The sequence below is a fragment of the Pteropus alecto genome, unplaced genomic scaffold (genome assembly GCF_000325575.1).
Source record: "Pteropus alecto unplaced genomic scaffold, ASM32557v1 scaffold251, whole genome shotgun sequence".
Taxonomy (NCBI): domain Eukaryota; kingdom Metazoa; phylum Chordata; class Mammalia; order Chiroptera; family Pteropodidae; genus Pteropus; species Pteropus alecto.
In genome coordinates, this window is record NW_006431048.1 from 1,834,701 (window position 1) to 1,849,487 (window position 14,787).

The 14,787-nt window shown below is 35.5% G+C and overlaps 1 protein-coding gene across 1 annotated transcript in view; it reads right to left on the reverse strand.

The window, feature by feature from the left end:
* The window catches only part of GOLGB1 (golgin B1), a 77,681-nt gene extending 63,799 nt beyond the window's left edge, over positions 1-13,882 (reverse strand). Inside the window, 1 exon segment of the mRNA XM_015595917.2 lies at positions 13,801-13,882. The gene's annotated coding sequence lies outside the window, so the exon portion shown is untranslated.
* Positions 13,883-14,787: the final 905 nt, after the last annotated feature.

Consider the following 14,787-nt stretch of genomic DNA (forward strand, 5'->3'; position numbering starts at 1 on the left):
CAGCAGGAAGATATAAAAGCTGCTGTACAAAATAAGAATTTGAATAAAACTAGGCTCTGCTACCGTTTTCTTCTACTCAGAGTAATACTGTTCAGGGCTGCTGTGGTCCTTAATCAAGAAAGAAGTGTTGAGACCTCAGTTTCTATAACAGGCTGCCCTTTATTGGGGGTGGGGAGTGAAGGGTTACTCTAAGAGCTTTTTTTCTTTTTTTTAAATTTATTTTTCAATTTTATTTGACATAAACTATTATATTAGTTTCAGATGTACAACATAGTGATTAGACATATATATACCATACAAAGTAATCATCCTGCTAAATACCCATCTGGCACCATGAACAGTTATTACAATATTATTGACTATATTCCCTATGCTGTACTTCACACATCCCCATGACAATTTTTATAACTGGTAATTTGTACTTCTTAATCTCTTTCATCCTCACCCATTCCCCCAACCTCCCTCTGATCTGGTGACCATCAATTTATCCTCTGTATCTGTAAGTCTGTTTTTGTTTTGCTTTATTTGTTGTTCTTTTAGATTTTACATATAAGTGTAATCATATGTCATTTGTCTTTCTTTGTTTGACTTATTTCACTTAGCATAATACCCTCTGGATCTATCCATGTCACAAATGGCAAGATTATATTCTTTTTTATGGCGAAGTAATATTCCGTTGTATATATGTATCAAATCTTCTTTACCTATTTATCGACCGATGGACACCTAGTCCATATCATGACTACTGTAAATAATGCTGCAATGAACATAGGGGTGCATATATCTCTTTTGAATTAGTGTTTTGGGTTTCTTCAAATAAATACGCAGTAGTGGAATTGCTCAGTCACATGGTAGTTCTAGATTTAATTTTTTGAGGAACACGCAGAAGTGGAATTGCTCGGTCACATGGTAGTTCTAGATTTAATTTTTTGAGGAACCTCCATACTGCATAACAGGTGGTCTTGAATAACCTAACTAGCATATAACATTTGGAAAAGATGTATGAAACAGAAAAGGAAAAAGAGAACCACTGGAAGGAGGGCAACATAGGACTATATATAACTACATATATAACTATTAGAAGGGCAACATAGGGTCATATATGAGCACATAGGACCATATATAACCACTCATTCAAGCAACAAGACATAACTATAGTTAGTTAAAAAAAATCACAACTTATCAGTACACATACTCTAAACGTTCTTTTCAACTCTAGAGATTCAATTTTCTATAGTTACCATTAATGAAGAAAATTAATACCATCACTAGAATCTTTGTTAGGCACAGAGATTTGCAATAATCAAAGAAAGTCATAATAGAATCTAACTTACCAAACAGAATCACTTTATGTTCAGATTTTTCACAGCACACGCTGAGAACAAGCCAAAAATAAATGAACAAATAAACCAACCAACTGATGGGACTCCAAAAAATGGTAGTAGCAGACAGCATAGACTTTAGATCCTAAATTCCCTCATAAAAACAGAACAACTAGAAAACAAAACCAAAAACCCATGGACTGCCTACAAAACTAATAACAAAAAACAAAACCTATGTGACAAAGTTTCCCACAAATTGCAAAATAAATGTGGATACTGACAAATCACCATTAGCCACAAGATCTGTGTGTCATTGTTGTCCACACAGGAGGAAGAAGAGGGAGGTTAAGGATGCCAAAATGTGCCACTCCAAATATGCCACTTCAGCATAAGGATTATTTTGAGCTAAAGGCATTTGAAAAACAGCAGGTATAAAAAGAGTGCTCTGACCTTCCCGTTTTCTTCCTGAAAACAAGAGATAAAACCCCCATATGGTAGATGTCCTCCCAATACTGGAGGAAAGTAACAGTCTTATCTCCAGTGATGGGAAGTTGAGGCCAAGAGAAATTAAACCTTGTAAACTAACCTCTATCTTCCTAGTGGCTCCCTTGCCTAATCCTGTTTTTACAATTTAATTCAACTCAATATACTTAAGTGTTCACTTCAAGGGCTTCTCTGGGTCTTCATTTCCTTATGAAGGTTCCAATGTCACAGAAAATTTATATTACATACATTTGTATGCTTTTCTTCTGTTAATCTGTCTTATGTTAATTTAATTATCAGGTCCAGCCAAAAATTCTAAGAGGGTAGAGGTAAACTTTTGCCTCTTCTGCAGAAGCTATAAGAGTTTGATAGACCATATATGAAAAGAACCACAAAAGAGACAAGAGGTATCACTAGAAAACTGCCAAGCCAAATAGAGAACAGCAGCTGAAATGAGGTGTATCCCCACTCCAAAAGCGCGTATGTGCAAAGAGCCAGAAAAAGCTAAGGCAGCCTGGACCCTATGAACTCTCATAACTGAAGAGGCAGGGCTCTCTTTCAGAACAGGGCCTCCACTGAGGAGAATCCACTAAGAGTATAATCAAAATTTATCAGGACAGAATCAACAGAGACCAAAGAAGATCCAGATGGAGTCAGTGGGAATGGTAGGAAAAGAGAAAATCTCAAAAATATAGCTGCCATATATTTGAACAATACTGAAAAATAACTTAAGAGGAAGCTCTGTGAAGTTAGAAAAGCTATCCATAGTTGTCTCCTTCTAAAAGTTCAGCAACATTAAACAAACATAAAAAATGAGCAAATGAAAAATAAGTTATATAATTACTTTCATACAAAGTAATTATTATAAAGAAAAACAGCAGAATAATATCCATACAAGAAATGAAATCATGTCAGACTCATACTCAAAAACAATTCAAAACCAAACCTACAAAATCTACTAAAAAAACTGATATTAAAAATGATATGATATTAAAAAATACATCAACCCTGAACAAGCCCAATCCTGTCTGATCTCGGAAGCTAAGCAGAGTCAGGCCTGGTTAGTACTTGGATGGGAGACCACCTAGAAAGACCAGGTGCTTTAGGTGTAAAAAAATAAAAAAATAAGGAATTGTAAAATAACCCTACAATCTGTGAGGTCAACCAAGGCCTGCCTCGCCAAAAAATAAAAAAATAAAAACTGAAAAATCCAAGAAGAAAGGAGCAAAAGAATTAGAATGTAGTCAGAAAAATATTAACAAAAATGACAACAGTCCTTACCTTTTGATAATTACTTTAAATGTAAATGGATTACTATCATTCTCAACAAAATGGATGGACCTAGAGGTTATTATGCTAAGGGAAATAAGTCAAAGAAAGATAAATACCATATGATTTCACTTATATATGGAACCTGAGGGAAAAAAGAACAAACTAATCAAAAACAGACACACGAATATAGAGGACAATCTGGGGAAGGGGGTTAGGGGGCTTGGAAAAAGGGGTGAAAGGTTAAAGAAGTACAAATCAGTAGTTGATAGATGGTTACGAGGATGGAGAGCTCGGTACAGAAAATGCAGTCAGCATTAATACAATGGCTAGGTGTGGCTAGGTGTAGAGCCAGAGGAGAGAAAAAGCAATTGGGGGATTATTTCACAAACTATGTAAATGTCTAACCAATGTATTATATACTTCAAATTAATAATGAAATTAAATTTAAAAAATGTAAATGGATTAAATTCTCCAGTTACAAAAAAGAGTGGCCAAACGCATTAAAAAAACCAGATCCAACTGCATGCTGCCTACAAGAGACTCATTTTAGTTCTAAGGATACACATAGGGTAAAAGTGAAGGAATGGAGAAAGATATGCCAGACAAATGGTAATCAAAAGAAAGCAAGGTTAGCTATACTATAAAAGATAAATAAACTTTAAGTCGAAAACTGTAGCAAGAGACAGGAAGGTAATTACATAATAATAAAGGGGATTCATCAAGAGGATGTAACACTTGTAAATACATATGCACCCGACATCAAAGCACCTAAATGTATTAAACAAATTTTAAGACAACTGAAGGGAGAAATAAATAGCAATACAATAATAGTAGAGGACTCCAATATCTCACTTTTAACAATGGATAAATCATCCAAACAGAAAAGCAATAAGGAAACAATGGACTTGAACCACATGTTAGACAAAATGGAACTTACAGACATATACAGAACATTCCAACCAACAGCAAGAGAATTCACATTCTTTTCATGCACACATGGAACATTTTCCAGAAAGATTGTATATTGGGCCACAAAACAAGTCTTCAGAAAATTTAAGAAGACTGAAATCTCATCAAGTATTATTTCTGACCATAACAGTATGAAACTAGAAATCAATAACAAGAGGAAAACTGGAAAATTCATAAATATGTGGAAATTAAACAACACATCCTGACCAACCAATGGATCAAAGCAGAAATCAAAGAGAAAGCGAGAATTATCTTGAAACAAGGGAAAATGAAAATACAATATACCAAAACTTATGGGATGCAGCAAAAGGAGTCCTAAGAGGGTCATGTATAGCAATAAACTCCTACATTAAGAAAAAAGATCTCAAATAAACAAACTAACTTTACACCTCAAAGAACTAAAAAGAGAAAAACTAAACTGAAAGTTAGTGAAAGAAGGAAATAACCAAGATCAGAGTAGAAATAAATGAAATAAAGAAAAGAGAAAACCTAACTGAAAGTTAGTGAAAGAAGGACATAACCAAGATCAGAGTAGAAATAAATGAAATAAAGACTATAAAAATAATAGATTGGTGAAACTTTTCCAGTGAAACTAATTTTTTGAAAAGATAAAAATTAACAAGCCTTAGCTAGACTAATTAAGAAAAAAAGAAGATCCAAATAAATTTGAAGTGAAAGAGATATTATAACTGATACCACGGAAATACAAAGGATCATAAGAAACTATGATGAACAATTACATGCCAACAAATTGTATAACCTGAAAGAAATAAATCAATTCTTAGAACATATAACCTACCAAGACTGAATCATAAAGAAATAGAAAATCTGAACAGACCAACAATGAATAAGGAGATTAAATCAAAAACCTCTCAACAAATAACTGCACAGGACTTGATAGCTTCACTGGTGAATTCTACATTTAAAGAAGAATTAATGCCAATCCTTCTCAAACACTTCCAAGAAATAGAAGAGGAAGAATACTTCCAAATTCATTTTTCAAAGCCAGCATTACCCTGATACTGAACCCGAACAAGGACAATACGAGAAAATTTTAGGCCAATATCCCTGATGAACAGAGATGCAAAAATCCTCAACAAAATACTAGCAAACTAAATTCAACAGCACATTAAAAGAATCACACACCATAACCAAATAGGATTTATTTCTGGGATGCAAGAATGATTCAACATCCACAAATCAATCAATATAAAAAACCATATTAACAGAATAAAGGAGAAATATCATATAATCATCCATATAGATGCAGAAAAAGCATCTGACAAAATTCAACATTCTTTTACAATAAAAACTTTCAACAAATTAGGTATAGAAGGAATGTACCTCGATATAATAAAGGACATATATGATAAGTCCACAGCTAACATCATACTCAACAATGAAAAGCTGAAAGCTTTCCTCTCAGATCAGAAACAAGATAATAATGTCTAGTCTAGACACTTATATTCAATATATTACTGGAAATCCTAGCCAGTGCAAGTAGGCAAGAAAAAAAAATAAAAGTCATCCAAATCATAAAGTAAGAAGTAAAATTGTATGTTTTTAGATGACATGATCTTATATATAGAAAATTCTCCACCAAAAACTGTTAGAATAAACAAATTCAGTAAAGTTGCAGGATACAAAATCAATATACAGAAATTATTGCATTTCTATATACCTAACAAACTATCCAAAAATTTTTAAGAAAACAATCCCACCTATAACTACATCAAAAAATACTTAGGAATAAATTTCACCAAGGAGATGAAAGATCTATGCACTGAAAACTATAAAACACTGATGAAAGAATTTGAAGACACAAATAAATGGAAAGATATCCATGTTCATGGGTTGGAAGAATTAATACTGTTAAAACATACATACTACTCAAAGCAATCAACAGATTCAGTGCAGTCCCCTATCAAAATTGCAATGCCTTTTCTCACATGGATGAAACACTAGGCATTTATTACAGAGAAATGAAAACTTAAATTCACACAAAAACCGGTATATAGCAGCTTCCGTTGTTAAGAGTCTCAAACTGGAATCAGCAAAGATGTCCTTCAACAAGTAATCTTCAACATGGTTGAACAAACTATGGTATGTATGTACTACAGAATACTATGCAGCAATAAAAAGGAACAAACTATTATACACAACAATTTAATCTCCAGGAATTTATAAATGAAAAAAAAAGCCAATTCCAAAAGGTCACATACTTATTATATAATTTTATACTTATACTTTTGAAATGACAAAATTTTAGCTGTAGAGGACAGATTAGTGGTTGCCAGTGCTTAGGGAGGGAATGGAGGTGGGAGGATAGGACATAGCTGTAGTTATAAAAAAGCAACACGAGGAATCATTGTGGTGTTCTAATCATGCAATATCAACTATGGTGGTAGATACAGAACCAGTATAGGTAATAAAATTGTGTAGAATTTACATATGCAGCACACAAGGATATAAATAAAACTGGAGAATATATTAATGTCAGTTCCTGGTTGCAGTATTATACAAGTTTTGTAAAATATTACCATTGAGGGAAACTGGACAAAGTGTACAAGGGATCTCTCTGCATTATTTATTAAAACTGCATATGACTCTACAATTATCTCAATTTAAAAAATGAATTAAATGCAATGAGATATCCTATCATTTGATCCTCGAACAGAAAAAGGGCTCTAATGGAGAAATAGTGAAATTCAAACAAAGTATGGAGTTGTTAATGGTAATGAATCAATGTTGGTTTCTCAGTTTTAATAAATGTATTTTGCTAACGTAACATCTTAACATTAGGGAAATACTGGATGACAGGTATATTGAATTCTCAGAACTATCTTTGCAAATTTTCTACAATTAATCTAAAATTATTCCTAATAATTTATTTAAAAAATTTTTTAAAAATAGCAATAAAAAAGGAATCAAGAGAAAAATGATAAACATTATAGATAAGCAATGTGGTTAATAGGATTCCCTAAAGGAAAAAACCAAAGGCACAGAACAAATATGAAAAACCAAAATCCAAGAATACTTATCTGAAATTTAAAGACCTGAAGATACATATTAAAAGAGCCTGCCATGTACCTAAGAATATCAACCCAGAATGTCCAGCAAGAAATTTACTAGAGTAAAATTAGTGGACTTAAAAATAATACTTTGAGATTTAGGCCAAAAGATCATGTGAATTGTAAGATAAAGAAATAAGTCTATGACTGGACTTTTCAATAGCAATGTTTTTGCCAGAAAAATAAATGGAATTATAGATTTGAGATTTCAAGGAAAAGACATGGGGGCCAAAGATTTTATTTTCAGCAAAAATGACTTTCAGATATAAAGAGCACAGACAGAATGGTACAAACATGCAAGAAAATTCATTAAAAAAATTCCCATGAGACTTTCCTAAAGCGTCTTTTAGAGAGAAAGCTTGAGACAACCAAAATGATCAAAAAACATCATAAGGACTGGTAGTGAGCATTCAATACATAATTAATTGTAGAACTGAGACTGGGATGGAGAGAGCATAGTATTTAATGATTGCATGCTCTGACAATATATAGGGCTACCATAAAAAAAAAATGGGGAGAATGTAAATAGCATATGCAAAAAAAATAAAACTTTAAAAATGTTTTTCAAAAACCAAAATTAGTGGTGGTTGTTTCAGTATTGTTATTCCTAGACTACTGTATCATGTGGAATTAAAGTAAATGAGTAATTAAGAGCCTAGTAATTCTATGACATTTTCAGTATGAAAAAAGGAAATATAGCTATAACAGGAGAAATTAAGAACTCTAATAACTGATTTTGAATTTGAATTGAAAGTATCAGTATGAATCTACAAAGTATTTTACCTTAATACATATATTTTTCTAGTTCTTTCTACTGTAAAGGCTTAAAAACAATGACAAACTGAGAAGCAATGAGCACTCTAGTGCCTAAACTGGGGTCTTGAAATACCATTCCCCATTAAAATAATAAATTTTTTAAACAGGAGGATTTCTTAGAGAAATGGCTGATTCCAGTTTAAAGTAAGAAATGTACAAAATCATCCTGAAACATTTTGTCATGTGAAATAGCAGAAAGCTATCAAAGACTTCTACAGTCATGTCAAAAAGACCCAGGAGCCAACTGAAGAGGTTCTCACAGGCCAAAGGAACAATTTGAGTTTCTATAAGGAATATGGTTTACAACAGAATGAAACACCAAAAGCATTTAAAGTCACAGTTCATAATAGTAAACTGATCATCATTTGAACTGATTAAGTTAAAAATTAGATAAGTACAAGAATTTCTCTTGCCTTTCCTGTTTGAACTTTACTACTCAGGAAGCAAATAGTAAAGGAGTAGACACATCTCATTACAAAATTATTCCAGGTAATAAATGAAAACAAAATGGTAGAACTGGAATTTCTAGTCCAATATTTTGCAACTCCTAATAAGTTCATGGATCTAGACATGTAACATTTACAGCTGATAACACCAAAAAAAGAAGACATTATGAACCTCCTGATCAAAGAATATACCACCACCTATAGTCTTACTAAAGGGATCAAACTACAGTCTGTTGAAGCCTCTGGATCCAGCTGCCAATTTGCAGGAAATGCAGAGGATAGAACCATGGAACCATCCATGAAAGTGCAATTCCCAGGCCTAAGTTCTTTAACAGATATTGTAAAGAAAAAGACAAGAAACATATCAAGTTTAAAAAATAAAAAAAAAGGGTGAGGGGCAAGATTCCCATTTGTGTGATAAAGAAACCAAAAAGAAGTGTTACTTTGGAAGTAAGAAGGGGACTGTGTTTGGCATGGAGTACATGCAGGAGTTTCTCAGATGACTGGCAGTTATATTTCTTGACCTGGTAGTTATGACAAGAATGTTCACCCTATAATAATTCATTAAGCTACACATTTTTACCTGAGTTTTATTTTACAATAAACAGATTTTCTTTAACAATCAATTAACAGCTAGAGCTGTCCATAAGGGAGTTTCTTGACTTCCGGCTTTGTTACACACCCAGACCTATATATAACTCACTCACTGGCCATTTTCCATCACTTTCAGTTCAGATTCCCCAGTCAACTCCCAATCTACCTCTATCAGAGCCCTGCTGTTTGCACCCGTACATTCCATTTAAGTAGCTCGGATCCTACTGCTACTGCTACTTTTAGGGTTAAACAAAAAAGTACTGAGATTTCAGACACAGTGACAATGTTTCTCAGCCATTTTTAAACCATATGCCTTTTAGAGAAATGTAAGACTATCATATGTACACAAACACATGTATGCACACACACACTCAAGGTGATATGCCCTAGATCAGATCTTTTTCATATCACCATTAGCAGGTTGTAATAGATATGTAATTTCTACTGTAATTTTTTTCAATTTCAAAATATTAAAATCCTGAATGTTTTTTCAAACTAAAACTGTCCCCTACTCCAATCTATCACTATCACACATGACAATCTATTCATCCTCCCTAGAAGGTGTCTCTACCAGCATCCTATTAAAAACTGTTACAGATGAACATACAATGATAATATTAATGGTAACAATTTCTAAGCAATATGTACCAGACACTATACTTTTCTCTCAAATCCTTGCAAAATCTGCAAGGTAGGTATTTTCATCATCCTTATTTTATAGATGAGAAAAACTGATACTCATAGAAATTAAGACATCTCAAAGTCCCTCAGCTAAATAAGCATTATTGAATAAGATAAAAAGCTCTTTAAATGGAAAATAGATGACATGTCTCATATAACCATTTAAAAATATGTATATTGGAAGAAGAAAAGATCAAGATCAGGAATGCACCATTTCAGGCCAAAGAAAAAGGAGTTTCTTATAGACTGATTTAACAATCTCAGAGGGCCATAAGAAAGTAGATGGTATAGTGGAAAGAGGACCAAATTGGCAGCTAGCAACTGAACTTTTAGTCCTGGCTCCAACACAAAGCGGTTCTATTATACTGGGTAAATCACTTTATATTTTCTATATCTTAAAATGAAGAAGACTGACAAGGAGTATTCTAATGCTCAGTATTATAACTTCATGATTTGAGAGTCATTTCTATAGCTATTGATATGAAAGGAATATGGAAATGGAAAGGGTATCTCAGGCAGTTAAATGCTTTAGGATGTTCAAAGGTTGGGAATTTCAGGGTGAGAGCCAGTAAGTAGCCATGCTTACATGAAGAAAGATGGATCTACCCCACTGTTAGTCTCGCTGTAAGACAGAAATGTGCAAATGCATATATAAAAATTAATAAAGGGAAAACTATTTATGTTGATAGTAATAACTTTGTGTACGGAATATGTGCCTCTGTTGAGCAAATAGTACCCTTGCTATTGTTTTATAAAGCACCAGAATGATGAATAGCAACTTGGGAAAAGAAAAAAAAATAAAGAGCTACATGCCAAGGCCAGGCTTCAATAAAACACTTAGGCAAAGAAAACAATGTTGATGCTGGCCACACCTTCCACAAACCATGCTCAGGATCTCGACACTTGAATGTTGAGGTGGTACTTAAAATTCAGTAAGTCTTATTTTCTCAAAGTCTTCACTGCTATAAACAACTATTTTCAAAATATCTACTTGATATAGAGCATAATGTCAAAAGTCACAAAAGGTAAAAAGAAATATAAGGCATGTCCCTGACCACAGAGAACTTATTACAAAATGCATGGGAAATCAAGAAAATAACTGAAGATAGTGATTGCATGCCTATGTGTACAACCATTTGCTTTAGAATTTAAATCATATTTCCCACAGAAACAACAGCACAGAAAATGGTGAGATTTCCAGGTCCCTCCTCAAACTTATTTAATGCATATTTAGTGGAGCCTGAGTTTTTCTTAATTCCTTAATTCTCAAAGTGATTCTCAGTCTGAGGGGCTGATGGAAAGTGGTGGTATATAGCTGAAAACGCATATCCAATATTGTAACTTTACAATTAAAAAATGAAAACAATTTTGCATAACACAAAAACTACTACAAATAAATTTAGAAGTAAATGGTAGCTATAATTTATACATACAGTACTATGCACTAAGTACTGCTCTAATTGCTTTCTACTCCATATAATTTATGTACCTTCATTATTTCACTCATTTTACTATTAAAACCCCAAGGAGGAGGTACTATCAATATCCTATATTAAGGTGAGTAAACTAAGAGAAAGAAAGGTTAAATAATTTTCCCAGTCACAGAGCTCAACAAAGCTTTTTGACTGGCAGAGATATACAAAAGATAATCTATTTTCTGAGTAACCTGATCACCCAACATTTGTCACTGGGGCTGAAAATAAGGCTGGAAGCATAAGGGCACTCATATATATTCTTACAGTTCCATAACTGCTTTTTTTGAGGACTACATAGACTAAAATGAAATGATTCAGAATAGTACGGCCCCAAAGAATCCCATATTGTTTATACCACAGATTGGTCACACAAAGGCACAAGCATATATGTACACAGATGTTCACTATAGCAGTGTTTGTGATGGCCAATAACTGGAAACAATCTAAATGCCCACCAATAGGGGACAGGCTAAATACATTTTGATGTTTCTATAAGGGAATGCTGTATAGCCTATTTTTTTTTTTAATGAGGTATTTTTACATTTATGGATATAGGAAAATACCTAAATATAGTATTAAGTGACAAAAGAAAAGTGTAGAATAGCATGTATCTTATGATTCCACTTACTAAGAGAGGAAAAGGAGTGGAAATATATATATGTGCTTGAATATGATCAAAAGTTTAAGAAATTATTTACAGTGCTTACTTCTGAAAGGTGGAGAATGGGGAACAGGGTCAGTAGAGAGAGATTTTTGTTTTTATATTATATCCTTTTGTATTAAATTTCATTTTACCAAAAGCACATACTGATTTTAAAATAGCTTAATTAAAAATAGAGCATTATAGAGCCTAAGCTCCACTTATATAGTGGTTCCTAACAATAAACTGGTATGCAATGATCAGTAATGAGATGTTTTAAATAATTTATTCTTAACAGTAGTTAACCTAGAGAAGTTTATGAATGATCTATTTTTTTAGTAAACAAGAGTAAAATCAACATCCTTTTATTGCAATTCATTAATGCAAAGAACGGAAGAGAGGAGGTCTTTAAGAGTCAAGCAGGAGAAAAGAATTATCTCCTATAGATGATTATTTTTAGGAGAGGCTGCATCCCAGAATGGAGGTCCTCAAAAAAAAATATTTTTAAGGGTGAGAGGTCCCCTTAGTCTGGAAGTCATCAGAGATGAAAGCAGCCTTCTTGAAAAATACGGAAATATCTTTAAATGGACTCCGAACTGGGTTGGAAGAATCTCAGGGAGTGTGCAAGGATTCTCATCCTTTGGAAAATATGCTTTTGCATATTTTATAAGTAATATATTTACGGTTTCATTTATACATTACCCATAATCAAACATACAATATTTGGAAGCTGTTTATTCAAAATGTTTTACTGATAGGGAGTGCAATTAAAAATGTTTGGAAACTACTGATGTAGTCAAACAAATCTAACGTGGAGAAAAGGAAAGCATTTAATGATCATTCCATGGTCAAGGGATGAAAAGTAAATGCTGTGAAACTGTACAATGCCTGCAATTTTTGAAGTCTCTTCAATTTTTCCCTATGACCAAATCCTGCCATGTTCCAAAAGATCATTTCTTGGTTTTGTCCATTTGTAATCCGACATCATCCAAATTTAATTACTTCATGCTTCAGGAAAGGCCTTGAGTCTCTCCGTAGGGAGTTCTTTACTGTCATCTTGATTCTATAAAAGCTCAGAAAGTTTCCAGCTACTGCCAAAAATGAATGTACTTATCCAGTGATTTTTAAATATATCTGTCCTCTCCCCACAGACCACCTGGAACTCTTTAAGTAAGTCAGACAAATAAATTCATTTGTCAAAGGGCACATCCTCCCCTTTACACTCCTACACACCACTCGCGTTATGTACAATAAACACCCTCCACACCACCAAATCAAGTTTTTCCTCCAGAACTCTCTTAACGGGTCCCTTTCCTCTAACAGCCTGTCAACCTCTGATTCCTGGAATGTTAGTGTTGATGAGATTGCAAGGATCAGTCTTCTCTCCGAATCATTCCAGCAACTCCTTAGCAGGACCTTTCGACAGGCCCTAGTTTGCGTTAATATCTCCAATGTTTCTGCGTTCTCCGCCCTTACGACCTTTGTTTTGTTTGGGTTCCGCCTCCCCTTCCGGATACTAAGTTTAAGGCCTGAGCGCAGGGGCCCGACAGGTTTTCTCCGACGTCAGCTGCTGCGTACCCAGGCCGGCCCATGCAGGCCGCTCAGGAAAAAGGCCGTGCGGGCAGGACTGACCCGAGCGCTTTTCTCTGTCGCTCCGGGAAGAGAAAAGTCCTGGGGAGGAGGGAGACCGCGCATATATGTCCCGAGGCCGCGCAGAGCGACTCCAAAACCCTCCGACGGGGCCGGCAGGTGTGTGGGCGACTAGAACTAGGCCAGGTAGGTGAAGGGAGACCAGTGAAGGGCCGAATCCCGGAGTGAATCAGGGAGAGGCGGGGCGAAGAGGGGACCCGATTGTGGCTGCTTCGGCAGCTCCCGGGGCCCTGTGGCAGGGGTGACCGTTAAGAGACTCAAGGAGGGGAGGAGTTGGGGATCGTCCCCCACTCACCTGGAAGAGGCTACCGCCACAGGCTCCAATTGCCCCCTCCCAAATTTAAGCCACGTCAGCTCTGGAATCCCGAACGCGACACCTACCACTGCCGCGCCGGGCCAAGGGACTCAACCACTCGCAGTTGGGACGGAAGATGGGATTAAGACATAGGCCAATCAGGGCTCTCAGCAGAGCGTTACCAAGGAGATCAGGCACGCCTTGTTTGTAACTAACCCATTAACAACGACGGAAACCAATCAACGTCAGGAAATGCTCCGCTTCCGCAAAGAAACAGCCAATGGACTCTAAAGAGTGGAGGAGGGGCGGAGTGAGACACGAACTAGTGTTCCGGAAGAAGATCCGGGGAAGAGCCGGAAATGCCGGGAGGGCGGGCGTTCTGGGAAAGGTCAGGTGTTTCCAGTGTGAGGTGGCTCTTGGCGACTCTTCTCCAGTTGCAACGGCGCATCGGTCATGACTGTTCAAGACTACGGCATTTGCTGAGACCCCGTAATGCAGACACCAGCTGACATTAGTATTGTTGAATGAGCCGTGAGAAGAGAGTACAGATTTGGATTTTGCTGTTAAGAGTCATAAAATATTAGAGTCGGAAAGTAGGTCGTCTAATATGACCTTTTAATTTTACTGATGAAAAATGAGAACCCGATTAAAGTGACTTGCCCAAAGACAAATAGAGTGATTTAGTGATGGAACTCGGACTGGATCAGAGATGTCTCTAAGGATATGAGTGAGACAGAAAATAGTGAATACTAGGAAAGTGCCTCTTAGGAAGTGGCGCTTGAGGTGGGCCTTAAGCAAAAGGTGAGATTTGAGAACCCCGGTACTGGAATGCGAGTCAATGAGGAGCTCCAGTAACAGTCACCCAAATAATGCATGCGCTCCTTAAGCCCCTAAAGAAAGGGGAGACAATAGCCAGCTCCCATAATTTTGGGCACTCAATTGACAATAAGTATTTGTTTGAATTTGAGTCTTACTGTGTGTCAGACACTTACCTAGCCAGCTCACTATATGCATCCTCAACCTTAATGCTTACATAACCGTTTGAGGCAGAGGTCCGCGACAGCCCCCCCACC